Below are 16,116 nucleotides of genomic sequence, written 5' to 3' on the forward strand. Positions count from 1 at the left end.
CACTGTTTTTGTAAATGTGATACACTCATTTTTCAAGTATGTACCAGGAAGGTATTTGCTCAAGCACTTTGATTCAAAGGGGAATAGAGGTCATCCAGTCCATGGTTTACAACGACATTCTGAGTAGATCACTAAATCCATACCCCAATGAGTGGCGTAATTTTGTCAAAATCCTGTGGGGGTGTGGTCAATGTTAGAGGTAATTTTCCCAAATCAAGTGAAAATTACAGAGAAAACTAAAAAATGAGGCGTATAGTAAGAAAAAAGGTAAAGATTTACTAAAAAAAAAATGACCTGTTTCAGTGGATGCTTGAATTATGCAGGCTTATCTTAGTTTTGACAACATTTTTGGAGAAACTAAAACTAAAATGGGAGGGGTAAACTGGGGTCTGAAGGAAAACTGAGGTCTGGGAGGGAAAGTTCCCCCTCTGCCCCATAGAAAATTAGCCCCCTGACCCCAACCCCCTAGTTGAACATTAAAAAAAAGATTGATTACTTATTGTTATACTTACTTATTCAAATTATTTACTTCACAATTCCACCGTAATATTCTCTCCATACGTAAGATGGTGCATCCAAAGAGGAAGAAAGATAAGTGAAAATAGTTCTCTTGGAGAATTCAGGTGCTTCTTCCGATAATTTTTTAAATAAAGAAAAACTTAGTTTATAATACCATATATCGTACATACACAAGAGATGATCTTTTTATGAAATTTCCATTCATTTCAGACTAATCAGTGGCTTTTTATTTAGGGACAGGTCAGATAAACCCTAAGCCTAAAGGCACATCTCTGTAGAGCTAGAAAAATTCTCCGCAGGTATGTCGATACATAAACCTGTCCGCTCAGTTAAACTTTTGTGTCTTAGCTACTCGCCGGAAGCTACTTTCTTATTTATACTAAATTCAATTTTAAAAAAAGATTAAAGGTCTGTTTTTTTTATTTTTTTTTTTTTTAAATAAAGAAACGACACTAGGCTATGTTTTTATGTTTTTTTCACTGCATAACTTATTTTTTCCTTCAATTCTTGTATTCGGCTTCTTAGTTCTACTCCTTAATAAGGGTTGAGATGTCTCTAATCTCCCATAGATTGGAGGTGATTAGAAATTATATGTAAAAAAAAAGTTTTCAACTGAAACTAAGGACCAACATTAAAACCTAAAACGAACAGAAATTATTCCGTATGAATAAAAGAGGTCATAGCAGTGCTGTGACCTCTTTTAGCAGTGCTAATAGTATTAGCAGTGCTAATAAATTAAATTTTAATCAAAACGAGCGTAGATTAATTAAAAAAAAACTAAGTTTTTTCGAGAGAAGTAAAGAGCAAAGTTGAAATGTAAAACGAACAAAAATTATTACTTATACAAACGTAGGATATTTTCCTACGCTTGTAACATTACAGAAAATTAGCGCTTTACTGAAGACACAAAACAATATAGGAGTTTTTGTACGATAACAGTAAACCTTTTAAGAACACTTTAAACAGTATAAAAGTAAATAATTTTTAGATTGTTGCTTTATTTATTTTTTTCGTGTAATTTGGCATCATTTCTGCACAATGAGCTCAGTTCAATGATTGACTGTCGTTTTGGATCTGAAAATGACATGTCATGATTATTTTGCAGACTAGTTCGAATTATCCGTTTTATAGGGAGAGATAACGGGATTTACAGAGTTCATATTACGGTTGATATGTTCTTCATTTCGAGTAATACTAGGTAAGACCAAGATGTTATCAGATAAATCAATTCATTATTTTATATGTTGTGTAATGACTTTAAACTTATTATTTTTCTGCCTAAGTTTTTAAGATAATTTTAATTGTATACTGAAAGTTATTGATAGCACAGCTCTTGTAGGAATATGGAAAGCGTTATAGATTACTTTGCTGTTGTGAGGCTACGTATTTACTTTTGACTCCTAAACCAATATTCTTGCTTTTTATACTTGACCTTTGTGCTTTCAGTGAAGCGCTAGTAAAGTGCTTCGCTAAAACTTTGTGGTTTTTAATTATGGTTACGAAAAGAGAACATACGCCCTCTCAAGCAGTTCGTGGTAATGAATTTCACGAAAGGAGTGACTCGGCTCAATAGTGACTAAAACTCTCAAAAGCAAAAGTTTGATTAAAATAGATACATAAAAAGAATTGGATACTTTCGCTGACTCCAAATGTATGAAGTTCATTAAGTTTCATGCTACCCACCAAAAGCCATGAACCTGCGAAAATTTGCCTGATTTCCAAAAAAGGGGGTAAACTCCCAAGAGTCAAGCGATATCACTGAAAATCCCACCATCATATTCATTATATCAGAGAACCCTACTGTACAGGTTTCAAGCTCCTATATACAAAAATGTGGAATTTTGCATTTTTCGCCAGAAGAAAGATTACGGGTGCGTTTTTTTTTTTTCGCAGGGGTAATCGTATTGAACGAGTGAACCTAGGAAATAAAAAAAGGACACATCAAAAAAGGGAAAAGAGAGAAATCAAAAAGTTCTAGTGCCCTTTTCAAGTGACCAAAAAGACGGAAGGGCAACTAGCCCGCTCCAACGCACCTTTTTTCCACAAAGTCATCCGATTAAAATCTTAAGATAGACATTTGATTCGGCATAGTTGAAAGGTCTAATAACTATGCCTTTGGGGATGAGATGACCCCCATAGTCCTTAGGGAAAGGGCTGTAAGTTACGCAATTTGCTACTGTTCACATAAGCCTATGGTATTTGTTATTGGGAAATATGCGGACATTTTTTCGGAGCTATTTTTTGCGGCAGACGGGGGATTTTCCACAGGGAGAATTTTCCGTGGGGAGGAAAGTTTCCAGGGGGAAGGGTAAATTTTACTCGGGATGAGGAGGGTATTTTCTGGCATGATTTAAAAACGGGTTAATTTTTTTAAATCAATTTTTTTCGGCTGAAAGTAAGGAGCAATATTAAAACTTAAAACGAAAAGAAATTATTCAGTATTTGAGGGGGGCTGCCCCTTCCTCAATCCTCGTTCTTTGCGCTAAAGTTTGATTTCTTGTCACAATTCTTTAAGAAAGACAGCTTAAACACAATATCAGTGGAATTGAACGAGATGTATTTTTAAAGAACTTTAAAACTTTAGCGAAAAGAGCTAGGCTTGAAGAAGGGGCAACTCCCTCATAAACGGAATAATTTCTGCTTGTTTTAAATTTTAATGTTGCTTTCAGTTGAAAAAACTGTTTTTTATTCAATGTTTTCAGGGACGACAGTATTTCCAAATGAAACATATTAAAGTTCAAAGTTCTTATTCGGCCTGCGAGCCATTGCTCTGCCACCTAGGTCTACTGTTCGGCCTGAAATAATTGTATTTCCTGAGTTATATCAAATTTCTAGACTTATTTTTCTTTTCTTTTATGTCATTAACTTCTCTTTTACTTCTTTTGACTCTTCCATCACTTTTACTACTCCCGATATATGTTTCGCCAAGGATCTCCAAGGTAATGATAATCGCCAAGGCAATTGTCATTTATTGTCTCCAAAAGGAGTCCTTCCTCATAAAGTTGAGTAGCATTTGCTTACAAGATATTTTTCTTTGTCGCTTCCTTCATTATTTAAACCAGGTGCACGGAATGAACTGAAATAAGCTATGAGTGAAAGTAAAACAGAGTTACATTGGTTGTGGTTGCTACTGCTACAAAGATCGGGTGCATGTGCCGGGATAGATCTTCCTGAAATCCCATTACTTTTAACATCTCTTTCTTCATTCTTGACAATCCTATCTAGTTTTTTGAAGACCCCTCCCCCCTTCCGAAATAAATCCAACAGGTTCACCAGAATTTATGAGCCCTTTGTTATTATAATAAATAAAAGTTCAAATAGGGATAAAATCCTTTTGATAGACAGTGTTTCACGAAAAGTGATAGATATTCACAAAAAATACCAGATATTTCGGTCACATTTGCAGTGACCGTCATCAGTAGTAAATGAATGAGTTAATGACTGAGTTAAAGGACTGAGTTGAATTCATCTAAAATCTAGTGTGTAAAATAAACTATGATGCAACCCGAATAAGGAACAGTTTTTTTTATGGACTCCTGTACACAGAACACTTCGTTACAAAAAAAAATTGAGTGAAGTAAACATCCATGCTATGACCTAAAACCGACCCATTTCTTTTTTTCACTCTAGCGTATATGGTTTCCAGCACTTTCGAAAAAAAAACAGACAGGTGAGGTCCTAGCTTTCCTTCCATCCAAAACTAGCCATTGAGATTCTAGCTAGCGCCAAGCCTTTTCAGAAAATGCACTAAAATTTCGTTTGTTTGACCATGCACGAACCTGACCGTTTGAAAAATGTGCGTGTCTCTTCTTCTTAATTGATGAGCCACTTCCAGATCACTCCAAATATATCAAGGCACTTAATATTGAAATTATTAACACAGGTGTTTTACACACTAGATTTTAGATGCATTCAACTTAGTCATTTAACTCAGTCATTAACTCATTCATTTACTACTGATGACGGTCACTGCAAATGTGACCGAAATATCTGGTATTTTTTGTGAATATCTATCACTTTTCGTGAAACACTGTCTATTAAAAGGATTTTATCCCTATTTGAACTTTTATTTATTATAATAACAAAGGGCTCATAAATTCTGGTGAACCTGTTGGATTTATTTCGGAAGGGGGGAGGGGTCTTCAAAAAAGGGGGATCCCTTTCCCTATGGACTATGGGGGTCATCTCATCCCCAAAGGCATTGTTATTGGACCTTTCAACTATGTTGAATCAAATGTCTATCTTAATATTTTGATCGGATGACTTTGTAGAAAAAAGGGGCGTGGGAGGGGGGCTAGTTGCCCTTCAATCTTTTTGGCCACTTGAAAAGGGTACTAGAACTTTTGATGTCTCTCTTTTCCCTCTTTTGATGTGCCCTTTTCTGATTTTCTAGGGTCACTCGTTCGATACGATCACCCCTGGAAAAAAAAACAAACAAAAAAACAACAAATAAAACAACAAAAAACAAACAAACACACATCCGTGATCTTTCTTCTGGCGGGAAATGCAAAATTCACATTTTTGTATATAGGAGCTTAAAACCTGTATAGTAGGGTTCTCTGATGTAATGAATATGATGGTGTGATTTTCAGTGATAGCGCCTGACTCTTGGGAGTTTACCGCCTTTTTTGGAAATCAGGCAAATTTTCGCAGGCTCGTGGCTTTTGGTGGGTATCATGAAACTTAATGAACTTCATACATTTGGAATCAGCATAAGTATCCAATTCTTTTTATGTATCTATTTTAATCAAAATTTTGTTTTTGAGAGTTTCAGTTACTATTGAGCCGAGTCACTCCTTTCTTGCAGTTCATTACCACGAACTGTTTGAGAGGGCGTATGTTCTCTTTTCGTAACCATAATTAAAAACCACAAAGTTTTAGCGAAGCACTTTACTAGCGCTTCACTGAAAGCACAAAGGTCAAGTATAAAAAGCAAGAATATTGGTTTAGGAGTCAAAAGTAAATACGTAGCCTCACAACAGCAAAGTAATCTATAACGCTTTCCATATTCCTACAAGAGCTGTGCTATCAATAACTTTCAGTATACAATTAAAATTATCTTAAAAACTTAGGCAGAAAAATAATAAGTTTATAGTCATTACACAGCATATAAAACAATGGATTGATTTATCTGATAACATCTTGGTCTTACCTAGTATTACTCGAAATGAAGAACATATCAACCGTAATATGAACTCTGTAAATCCCGTTATTTCTCCCTATAAAACGGAGAATTCGAACTTGTCTACAAAATAATCATGACAGGTCCTTTTCAGATCCAAAACGACAGTCAATCATTGAACTGAGCTCATTCTGCAGAAATGATGCCAAATTAAACGAAAAAATAAATAAAGCAACAATCTTAAAATGCTTTACTTTTATACTGTTAAAAGTGTTCTTAAAAGGTTTACTTTTACCGTACCGAATCTTTTGTGTTTTCAGTAAAGCGCTAGTTTTCTGTAATGTTACAAACATAGGGAAATATCACCAGGTGATTTATTTGCATTGACTTTATTAATATATTTTAGATAGGCTGTAAAGTAATAATTTTTGTTGGTTTTAAGTTTCAACTTCGCTCTTTACTTCTCTCGGAAAAACTTTGTTTTTTTTAATTAATCTATGCTCATTTTGATCAAAATTTAATTTAGAAACAAGCCGTACCAGAATTGAAGGAAAAAATAAGTTTACAGTGAAACAAAAACATCAAAACATAGTGATGTTTCTTTTTGTAGAAAAAAAAATAAAAAAAAGAAATAGATCTTTAATTTTTTAAAAAAATTTAATTTAGGAGCCCTTAAGAAAGTAGCTCCCGGCGAGTAGCTACGACACAAAAGGCTAACTGAGCGGACAGGTTTATGTATCGACATACCTGTGGAGAATTTTGCTAGCTCTCATAAAAAATGTCTCAAATAAAAATCTAATAAAAAATCATCTCTTGTGTAGGTATGATCAATGGTATTATAAAATAAGCTTGTTTTTATTTAAAAAATTATCGGAAGAAGCACCTGAATTCTCCTAGATAACTATTTTCATTTGTCTTTTTTCCTCTTTGGATGCACAATCTTACGTATGGAGAGAATATTACGGTGGAATTGTCAAGTAAATAATTTGAATAAGTAAGTATAACAATAAGTAATCCTTCTTTTAATATACAACTTTGAGTGGTTCCAGAACCACATGCCTACACTTCTCCAACCACTAGGTGGTAGGGCGTTGGGGTCAGGGGGTTAATTCTCTATGGGGCAGAGGGGGAACTTCCCCTCCCAGACCTCAGTTTTCCTCCAGATCCCAGTTTACCCCCCCCTCCCAGTTTAGTTTTAGTTTCTCCAAAAATGTTGTCAAGACTAAGATAAGCCTGCATAATTCAAGCATCCACTGAAACAAGTAATTTTTTTTAGTACATCTTTACCCTTTTTATTACTATACGGCTCGTTTTCAGTTTTCTCTGTCATTTTCACTTGATTTAGGAAAATTGCCTCCAACGTTGACCCCAACCCCACAGGATTTTGATAAAATTACGTCACTCGTTGGGGTTTGGATTTAGTGACCTACTCAAAATGCCGTTGCAAACCTTGGACTGGGTGCTCTCTATTCCCCTTTGAATCAAAGTTCTTAAGCAAATACTTTCTTCGATCATGCCTGAAATAATGAGGGTATTACATTTGCAAAAACAGTGAAAATATCAGAAAATAATCGTATACAAGAGAGAAAACCATGATTGAAAGAAAAAACCAAGCAGGAGTCGAACGCAAGCCACTCTAATTTGAAGTCGAAAGCTTTACCAACAGAACCAAACCACAAATAATCTAATTTGATATATTAGTGCTTTTACCTTAATTGCCTAGATTATTAAGGCAGCTTGGAGGAGGAGCATACGGGAGGTGTTCTTGAAAACCTCTGGTTATGGGTTATGGATCATAATTATTGCAATGATGATATCGTTTTATACTTCCAAGCTTTTCTACTTAAGAAGTGACATCAAAAGTGTTGTTTTTAGTGCTATATCACACTTACGGATGGTAGAATTGATAAACATCATGTAGATATGAAAAACAGCTTCCAAATGAGCACACTAAACGTCACTCTAAAAATTCCTGGTAGCCCACTACTTTTCCACTTGAGACATGTAACCAAAAGTGCCGTTTTTAGTGCAATTTGGAACTTGCTGATGGCGTGATTTATAGGAAGGACGCACAAAGGGGCGTAATTCTTTATGAGGCAGGAGGGGGAAACTGCCTCCTCAAGACATAAGTCCCCCCCACCTCATTTTGCCCCTTTCCCCCAGCATAAATTTAGTTTCTGTAAAAAATCTCGTCAAAACTAAGATAAGCCTGCATAATTCAAGTATCCAGAGAAACAGGTCAGTTTTCTTAGCCTCTATGGTAATATAGGGCTCATTTTTCAGTTTTCACTATAATTTTCACTTGCTTTGGGAAAAATGGCCCCAAATTTGCCCCCCTCGGATTTTGACGAAATTACGCCACTGGGCGTAGATATGAGAAATATCTTTTATATGAGCTATTAAAAATCGGTCTAGATACCTGCGATACCAATACGCTCAGTAAGAATGCGCTCATACCGATACGCGTGATATAAATACATCCGATACCGATACGGCGTGCAGCCCTTTCCCCAGGGACTATGAGGGTTATATCATCACCAAAACCAAAGATTGCTGACCTTTGAACTATTTTGAACAAAATGCCTATCTCAAAGTTGTGATTGGATGACTTTGGGTGGAGGGGGCCGTCAGGGGGGGGGGGGCTAGTTGCCCTCCAATCTTTTTGGTCAAATAAAAAGGACACTAGAAAATTTAATTTTGGTTCGAAAGAGCTATTGCACACCTGTATATGATGTTCTGGTCACCCCATAGCCCTGCTAGAAAAAAAAGAAAAAGAAAAAACAGAAATTTTTTGGGAAGAGTTTTGAGCGGGGTAGAGGGGAGGGCCCAAGGGGAGATTTGTCCATAAGGGGGGCTGGTCCTTCATCAGCCTTCGCTCTTTACACTAGAGTTTGATTTTTTGTCAGAAAAAACTGCTGAAACACAAGGGGCGTTGAATTTGAATGAGAAGTATTTTTAAAGAACTATAAGACTTTAGCATACAGAGCAAGAGCTATGGAAGGGGCAGCCTCCCTCCTATAGGGAACAATTTTTGTTCCTTTTAAGTTTAAATGTTGTTCCTTACTTTCAGTTAAAAAACCTTGCTTTTTTATTTATTTTCAGGGAAGACAGGTCCATTTTACAAAAATTCCTTAATTTTGAATTGAGTGTGTTTTTCCTTCTTTTTTTTACTTTATGTTTTGGAAAAAAAATTTACATGATTCGGGTAGCTGTCTCGTGTATGTTGTTGTTGTTTTGTTTTTTTTACACTTCTAATCGTTTGGATAGGATTTAGTCCAAGGCTATTTAAAGGTAAGTGCTCTAGTGGTGTAATTTCGTCAAAATCCGTGGGAGAGGGCGACGTTGGATCCATTTTTTCCAAATCAAGGGAAAATGGCAGTGAAAACTGAAAAATGAGTCATACAGTACCATAAGGGTAAATATATACCAAAGAAAACTGACCCGTGTCTCTGGATACTTGAATGATGCAAGCTTATCTTAGTTTTGATATGATTTTTAAAGAAATTAAATTTCAGCTGAGGGGGCAAACTGGTTTTTGGGGGGATGGGGGAAAAACATTGCATATATTAAAGTTTTTTTGGGGGATGGTAAAGCATTGCAAATATTAAATACGTAACCTAACTTAACCTAGGTACCTTTTTCTCCCCCTAAACTCCAAAAAACAACAGTTTAAATATTGCAAATTCAATGAGAAACCACGCTCTCCGATCAATTTAGATAACAATTATCTGCTTTACGAGTCTCCATCACTGCATTCATTCGACTGTCTATAGCCGAGGTGCCCATATATTGGGAAGTACCCAAATTATACGTATACCTGATAGTCGATGCATTTGAAGTAAGTTAAGATGTTTTTTAACACGACCAAACCCCCGATCTGACGATACAAGGATGCCACTCCCATTGGTTTCCCTATCATTTTTAGGGGGGCAAACCCTTAGCATTTTTCCCAAGCGGAATAAAGTTCGAACTTTTTTCCAGAGAAAGATTAATTTTTTTGAAATATTACTAAATTTAGTAATTAATTTTTCCAGAAAATTGTCAATTTGTTCGAAACGTTACAAAATTGTTAAGTTTTTATTTGTGATCTTCTGGAGTGGGAGAGAGCACCAAAGAAATTTGTTTTTTTTTCTATCGCTCCATTCTTATTCTATCGCATGTCTGCTCCATCTCTTCTCAACCACCCCCAAATTCAACGTACCCTAAAAGCCACTGAAGATACGAATTGTTCAATCTAATGACAAATAATAAACTACCGTATTACAGAACAATTAAATATACCTGGCAATAAATGCAATCCAAATAAATATAGGTATTTTTAGAAACACAACTGAGCTACTGATCTCAGGATCCTCGGATGATAACGTCTTTACCAGAAACAGTCCTATTCTTCCATCTTAGCATTTTAGCTACACAAACGCAGCCGCCTGTATGAAAAAGGCAAGGATTGGCTAAAAACAGAGGTTGAGAGGCAGGGTCTCATTGAAAAATCAAAACCCAGCAACTATAAATTGCAATTAGACGTAGGCCATTCAAATCACGGTTGGATAAAGGATACAGTAATTGGCAAACAAAAAGTTTATACATCCATTTGTGGGTTTTCGGACGACTAAATTGTAGAATGGGAAATGATGATCAGGTTCCTTTTCTTCAAGTTTGGGTCAAGTTCTTCCATAGGGATGTACAAAGGCATTGGGGTTGGGGATTTTGCACCCATGCCCACCCTAGAGTCTCAAGCTTGATCCTTTAATTCTTTTATTTCCCCTTAATTCACCTATTTTTGGCTTTTATCGGGTCTCTGTCCCCCTACCCCATAATGTAGTGCCCCTCCGAAAAGAATTAATTTGTCTGAATCACATAATTCCAAGGGATCACACCACTAGGCCCTCCTTCGGAAGTGCCATCTCTGCCGCTACCAAGACTAAAAGAGGGTTGCTTGCAACGATAGAATAATTTGTTTCTTACCCGATTGGGGTAAACCACCTCTAATTCTATTTATAAATTTTATGTGTTCGCTGTTAATACCCTGTGAAAAAAAAGAGTAAAAGACCAGCAAACTGAAAAAGCTATCTGTTTTAGCAGTATTTTCTTGGGGATTTCTTTTGGGGGGGGGAGGGATCAACATAAACAGCATTTTAAAAAGGAGTAGCAGAAGGTTATTTAGGCACCTTTACAGTTTTTTTTCCATTTGTAAACGTTTCCTTAGCAGAAAGAGGGCTTATGAATGAACCTTAACAGGGATGTCTATCCCATTCCTCTGGATGAAAGCACTTTCTAACATACGTATAATTCCTCATTTAGTATTGATTATTTTACATATTGTTTTTATTCACAAGTTACCATGGTTTGGGTCTAAGACTGTGAATAGCTGTAGGTTACTTAAGCGTGTCTTAAGAAGTGCTGTAGGGGAAACATGTCCTATACATAGCTTTCAAGGATACACTTTAAGCCCTTCTGAAGGGGTTGCAATGCAGGACTGGAAAGTGGGGGCCACTCCCGGGTCCTAGGCCGTGTAATATTTCTTACGCTAAAAGTTTCAACAATATACCACACTATTTACACAATCTAATATTTAGATTTGAATTGTGGGAAGCGGCTAGGGAAATGTTCCTCCCTAGAAAAATTACCAAAAGATAGCGTAAATCTACGTTGCAACAGAAAACGCTATATTTAATATTCCCCGTCCCTGTAGCTGGCACTTGTAATCCCATGTTTACACGAGGAGGGAGGAAGGCGCAACGATCATAAATTTATCTGCCATCACTTCGTCACTGGTCTCACCCAAGAATACCACATGGAAATTTGTGCGAAGGGTGAGGAGGAAAAGTAATACTAGAGGTCAGTTTTTACCAGGATTCAAATAAAAGTATTTCTTGTTTTCGACACATTTTTCTAAATGTCTTCTTGCTTTCTAGCCCCTCCCCCTGTCAGAGCCCTCGGGGGAGCCCGTGGTGCCACCCCTTAAGTGGTATCACTGAGAGATTTCAAATTCTTTTAAAACCCTTAAGATGTTGGTCCTTTGTTTACAGATTTATTTGGGTTGTTGTTTTCTTGAAAGAAAAAGAGACGGAAACGGGTTCTTGTCCCTTAAAACCTATTCTACCTATATCTCGTTCCATTTTATTTGTTGACCGAAACATAAATTTAAGGATGGTATGAACATGGCCAAATGACATGAGGAATTCTATTGAAGGCAGCCACTTTTGTAGGGCATTTAAAGAATTTACCTTTGCTAAATTCCTGTAAAAAACAAAAACTATTGAGGAAGAATAAATTATTATTACGCATTCCAAAATTATTATCAATTATCAATTATAGAATAAATTATTACGCATTCTAAAATTTGCGATAGTGACATAAACGAAAAATGGTACTCTTGCATTATATGGGCCTGTCACGGAAACCAGTCACGAAAACCCGTTTTTGACTGATTAATTCAAGACACCGCTATAAACTAATGGAATGCATATCGTGGTTTTAATTGTGTATACGATATTTAACCTGTTGTTTTTTGGGGTTTAGGGTGGGAGGGAGGTACCTAGGTAAGCTTAGGTTCCGTATTTAATATATGCAATGCTTTACCCTCCCCCCCTAATATGCAAATATATAGCCCAAATTTGTTCCTAAGCTATTCTATATTCATCCTATTTTATTATATTTCGTTAGCATTAACCAAACTTGACTTTTTAGAAAGGCCCATATAATGCAAGAGTACCCAAAAAAGTTAATCAAGAATAGTCAGATAATGTAATTGCCCTTGATGAGGCTGTGGAACTCGCCTACAAATCTGAGGACAGAGGACATTGCTCAATAAAATCCCCCAATTCCATATGAAAATTATTATATTAGGCTTAAAAAAGGTTTGGAAATACGGACCTACAGATGCATTGTTGATGATGCAAATCCCTTAAAAGGATCAACTAATCACGGTCCCTTTAGCTTGTCCTAGCTACGCAGTACTGGATCATCGCTAGTGTTATATAAACGATCTATGATAGCAATAACCGTTCAGTGTGGGTGAATTACATAAATGTTGAGGCACGAATGCGCCACCGCATTACCTGGCCGTCCTAGCCGAGTGGTTAGCGCTCTGGATTTGAAATCCTGAGATCAGGGGTTCGATTCCTGGTGTCGCTGGCTATTTGGTTTGTAACGGGGGTCGATGGTCTGACCCTGTAAGCTCATCCAGAATCGTCCCAGCTCTAAATGGGAACGTTAATACGGTATACACTTAGGTTAACACAAAACACGGGAAGCGTCAGAGGATTTGCCCGCAACCACGCAATGCACTTACAGCCCGTCTTTGAAGGCAAGGAATACCTCGGTACCTGGTACGAGGTACCAGGTACCTCGGTACCTGCGCAACGCAGACCATTTGTCAGCATGCGAAAAAGTTAACTTAGTTAGTAAGTTATTAACTGGTAGGCTTTGTAAATAACATATTGAAAACTCTATGACGATTGGCGTGTCTCAAATTTTCAATGGCTTATCTCAAATTGTGTTTTGACCCTTTTTGGGCCGTCTTTGTTTTTTTGTGGCACAAAATGGAAGAAAGAGGCCCTTAGTTGTAGCCTGGCCTCAGTTTTTACTTACAAAGAATGCTAAAAATTTACGTGCTGGTTCGATGAGCTATATACTTATCATACAATCATGGGTTTCATATGATCACTTGTGATGAAAAAAAACCAAAAAAAAAATAATAATAACAAATAAATATATAAAGATACAATCCTTTTTCCCCCAGAATCCCTCTTGAGAAAAACACAAAATTTAATGTTTTATTTCTTATGCTAATAAATTTTGAGGGACAAAATAAAACTTGATGGACTTGATCTGTTTTGATTTAGTATAAAAAGATTATTCATTCGATATCTACATCGTTACCGAACTTTCAATTTTTAAGGGAGTCCCTTTTTGTCTGCCCTTACGTAAAATAAGGATAAATGGTGTATTCAGCGGCGGTAGGTCTAAAGGCAGATAACAACCAGATGGTGTGAAAAACCTTCATCCAATCATACGGACGATCTCGAATTTCTAGTGGTAAAACGAATTACGAATTGTCAATCAAGCTAAAGAATGCCGTGAAGGCTGATGTATTTTCTTCTGTCCGAGTGGACATTGTCAGTGGATTCTTTGGATTTACACAGTCATAAATCAATATAATGTCTAATTTTGAGGAGTTTCTCATTTGAAAAATTTTGCTCGATTCCGATCAATATTTCTTGACAAATTGATTGAGGCTTTGTTTCCAGAAGTCTAATCATAGTCAGTGTTGTGGCGATGAACATAGCGACGGAACAGCAAAATCGTAGGAATGAACAATGAAGTCTAACTCAAAACCAGAAATTACCAAATATAAATTTTGTGCTGATGCCCCCCTCAAGACCCTCCTCTTAAAAAGGCTAGAGCATCGTTCGCTCTTTACTGAAAACGGTTCATATTTGGAACCTTTTTGCTTATTTTCAAAAATAAATAAAATAAAATACTTCTCAGAATTCCAGAAAACGATTTGTCTTCGATACCAGAATGTTTTGCCAAATTGTCATTCTTTCTAGTCTAATAAACAACTAATTCTCATCAATGTTTTCTCTTTACTAATTTATTCCTTTCAAAGATATAGAAGGTCAATAGGCGAAACAAAAGTTTCATTATAAGCAATCAAATTTAGTTTTCAGTAAGACGTCAGTGATACTATAGCATTCAGGATGGCAGGGGAGGGGGGGGGGGTGTTTAAGGATATGGAAACTCAGCGCTTTTTGTAGCAAATTCTTTTGTTTGTTTTAAATCCCAATTCATTGTTCTTTGTAATCTCTGTTTCTTTTATGCTTCTTTTCTTCATTCCTAGTGATGCCTGTACCTTTAAAGAACAGAAAATTATAATTGAAAATTTTAACTACAAAAATTACAATACAAAATTACAATTATCTTTCAAAATGCCGATTAAATGCAGGGCAGCCAACACTTCCTCCATAATCCTTCCTAGCCATGGGCACCCTCGTAATACCAATGGCATCGGCTGAAAAAAAACTTTTGCTAGCCAATTTGCCCAAAATAGTCAAAAGGCCAAATAAATATGCCTCCAGGGACGATATGACCCACGAAATCTCAGGAACAAGGGTTCTAGATTATTTCGATTGCCATCTGGTCAAAAATCAGGTTTTAGTCAACAAGGCCGACCTTTGCAGTTTGATCAGGATAGTTGGATATTGCCATTTTTTTTAAAAGAGGGTTTGAGGGGGTTCAGAAACAGGCAGGAAATTTTTAGTCGAATACGTTTATTTCTTAAACTTATATCTGTTATACCCTGGTTCAAGGGGATCCCAATGAACTGTTAGTCAGGAATTGGAATTGGATCTAGAAATGAACCAGAAAACGTTTTTTTTTTATCCCAGATATTTTCCCCCCAAACGTCTGTAAACTTATATGCGTAAGCATCTGGGTCCAGGGAACCCCAATGCACAACTAGGCTGGAAATGCGATCCAGAATGGCATATAAAAATGAACAATTTTTTTCGATCGGCCAGAACAGAAATGGGGAGAATATTTTCAATTATCTTAGACTAAATGACAAAAGACCATAATAGATCAAAAGATCCGTGACGCACCGAAAGAGGCTCTTTTATGTCTCTGTTCGGCTTCCACAAGTCCCTGAGCCAAGTGCACTCGAATGCAGAACACTCATTTTGAACACGAGATTTTGGCATGAAACTTACAGGGTACACAGACCGGGCAAAAGATATCCCAATGAAGAGATTTAAATTTCGTTTACTAAGTCCTACAAATTTCCGTTCTTCTTAGATTCCACTTATTATATGACTTTCTGCTCGTTTTGTTTTTCAGTATCGCTCTTTACTTTTCTCTATATATTTATTTTGAAAATGCATTAAAGTTAGTTCAATGTAAAAGCAGCCGATTGCCTATTGTCCTGCAGCTGAAGTAGGTAATCATTTTTTGGTGCAACGAGCAGCAATTTGTTTTCATTTTTTTTCACAAGATAAATAGTAACATTTTACGATAATTCATAAATTTATTTCTGATTTACACACAGATTGTGAACATAGAGGAGGGGGGGGGGCTTCTGGACCAAATCTTCCCCTCTTCGTAAATTTCAAGAATTTTGCAATTTTTCTCATATGACCCATTTATTTCCTCGTGATTTCCCGGTCTATCCCCTCCCCACACTGACATTTGCGGTTTCAGTGCGTAGAAGTCTTGAATATGAGTTGTTTCGGACGAATGAAAAAAAAAGTTTTTTGTGTGCGTTGTTTGTGGTAATTTTCGGTATATGAAAGGAAGCATAATGAATCATAGAGTATGAGTGTGCGATTCCTTTTAGTTCCCTGCAAAAAAAAGAATATTATCTTTAGAATTTTGATTAATTGTTTAGTAGGGGTGGAGGAGCGAAGGAGGAGTCAGAGAATTTTATTCCCCCGAAGATGTGTATTAGTGTATCAAACAGTTCGTGGTAACGAACT

At 36.5% G+C, this 16,116-nt stretch overlaps 2 long non-coding RNA genes across 2 annotated transcripts in view; one reads left to right on the top strand and one right to left on the bottom strand.

Moving 5' to 3' along the window:
- Positions 1-9,997, bottom strand: part of LOC148942869 (uncharacterized) — a 41,644-nt gene extending 31,647 nt beyond the window's left edge. Inside the window, exon 1 of the long non-coding RNA XR_016143040.1 lies at positions 9,923-9,997. This is a non-coding gene — a long non-coding RNA (uncharacterized LOC148942869). The remainder of the gene's footprint in view (positions 1-9,922) is intronic.
- Positions 9,415-16,116, top strand: part of LOC148942871 (uncharacterized) — an 89,480-nt gene continuing 82,778 nt past the window's right edge. Inside the window, exon 1 of the long non-coding RNA XR_016143041.1 lies at positions 9,415-9,479. This is a non-coding gene — a long non-coding RNA (uncharacterized LOC148942871). The remainder of the gene's footprint in view (positions 9,480-16,116) is intronic.

The sequence above is a fragment of the Artemia sp. Qi Xiang Cuo genome, chromosome 16 (assembly GCF_049724085.1).
Source record: "Artemia sp. Qi Xiang Cuo chromosome 16, ASM4972408v1, whole genome shotgun sequence".
Classification (NCBI taxonomy): domain Eukaryota; kingdom Metazoa; phylum Arthropoda; class Branchiopoda; order Anostraca; family Artemiidae; genus Artemia; species Artemia sp. Qi Xiang Cuo.